The sequence below is a fragment of the Ochotona princeps genome, chromosome X (genome assembly GCF_030435755.1).
Source record: "Ochotona princeps isolate mOchPri1 chromosome X, mOchPri1.hap1, whole genome shotgun sequence".
NCBI classification, from domain to species: Eukaryota; Metazoa; Chordata; class Mammalia; order Lagomorpha; family Ochotonidae; genus Ochotona; species Ochotona princeps.
In genome coordinates, this window is record NC_080865.1 from 47,168,467 (window position 1) to 47,170,179 (window position 1,713).

The following is a 1,713-nucleotide window of genomic DNA, read 5'->3' on the forward strand; positions in this document are numbered from 1 at the left end:
TCAAAGACTGCTGAAGGCTTATAGCAAGAAAATAGCATTCTGAGAAAAAGCCTTGTAGAGTTAAAGGGACATTTGGTTATAAAACATTAATATAATTTTGGCTTCTTTTGTTATCTAAAAAATATGCTTCCATAATCACTGATTGCCCAAATAGCTTGAAATGTAATGAATTAGGTGTGCTGCACGCAGAGGGGATTTAGCCATGGACATTGTGCAAATATCCAGGAAGAAGACATGAGGGCTTTCCATAACAAGAGAAACAGCAGTGCACAGCTGTGGAATAACAGAAGAGTTACAAAACACGCTTGGAATTTCACAGCTTTGGAGCCAAATTTGCAAAAGCTGTATTTCTTCCTGGGAACAGTGAGCTGAGCATGGGAAACATGTACTCCAGTGTAGCTGGAGTTACAAGGCAGATAAGGTTTGAGGTTTGGGGTTTGGGAACGAGATATCCTTCAAGCAAGCAAAAAACATCTGCTGCTTCTGAAATGTTTGATACCAGTAAGACCAATAAAATCTTCAAATGTGTAGTTTTTCCTTAGAAACTTCTTCTAGGTAGGAAAAATGTAGAAGTCAGCAACCAAGAACGGTGCAATCTTCATCTAGGTTCATTGAGTACAGGTACCACTTAACATTCATTTGACATTGCAGTGAATCGTGTCTTTTATCACTCTATTGATCTTCACATTGCCATTTCAATTGTCCAAATTCCCTTTGCTATCTTCCATCAAGACATGTGCTCCTTTGAGTATGTATAGGATTCCCAGGTTACTTTTCAGACAAACCTACTAACACCCAAATCAGAAATTTCATTTCTTGAAACAGCTAGTAGGATTGATTTACATGATGATTTCTATTCTTGTCAACCCAATTACACTTTTAACAGGTCTCTGGTTCAGCCCAGCTGTTGGGATCACCTGGATAGTGTACAATGTATGGAGGATCTTATTGTGCTTTTCCTTCTCTCTTTCTCCCTTTGTAACTTTGCCTTTCAAATACTATCTTAAATAAATATTAAATAAACTTTAAATATTTATCGCTTCTCGGCCTTTTGGCTAAGATCAAGTGTAGTATCTGTTCTTATCAGTTTAAACTTTAAATATTTAAATATATATTTCAAAAATACATCCAGGACCAAAGGAATCTGTACAAACAAACCTATATAAATAAATAGGTGGTGTAATTAACCCAGGGCACCTGGAAACAACAAACATTTAGCTGAAAAATATAACACAAAATAATTACTTAAACTATCTGAAAGTTGATTTAAGTAGCACATGATAAATGATGACACATTTCTCCAAGAAAATCTGAATATCTTCAATAAGAGTTAGAATCTGCGGCATATGAGTCCTGGGTTGCTCACTCTTGCCTTCCTCAGTTTTGATTTGTGGTACCTATATACTAGGTAATTTGTTCAGACAAGCACAACCAAGAAGAGGGGATCTCCTTTTCTGTAGTGCCCTGTGAGGCACAAGACTTGTATTGTTTAAGTTCCATTTTCCAACAGTAACATCTAGAAGCACAAGGAGTCCTTTATTCCGTTCAATTCCCATTCATGGGGGTAATACTTTAACATACACAATATACTGCAGACTAATTAGCTCTGCCTCTGTTTCTGGCACAGCATATGTTCCATGCTAGGAAAGGTAAACTGATATAACCAGAACCTATATGTTAGAGATTTTCAAAAATTCATAGAAAAAAAATGAA

General features: G+C 36.3%; 1 pseudogene; it reads left to right on the plus strand.

The window, feature by feature from the left end:
* Positions 1-1,035: 1,035 nt before the first annotated feature.
* LOC118760559 (U2 spliceosomal RNA) lies at positions 1,036-1,162 on the plus strand (annotated as a pseudogene).
* Positions 1,163-1,713: the final 551 nt, after the last annotated feature.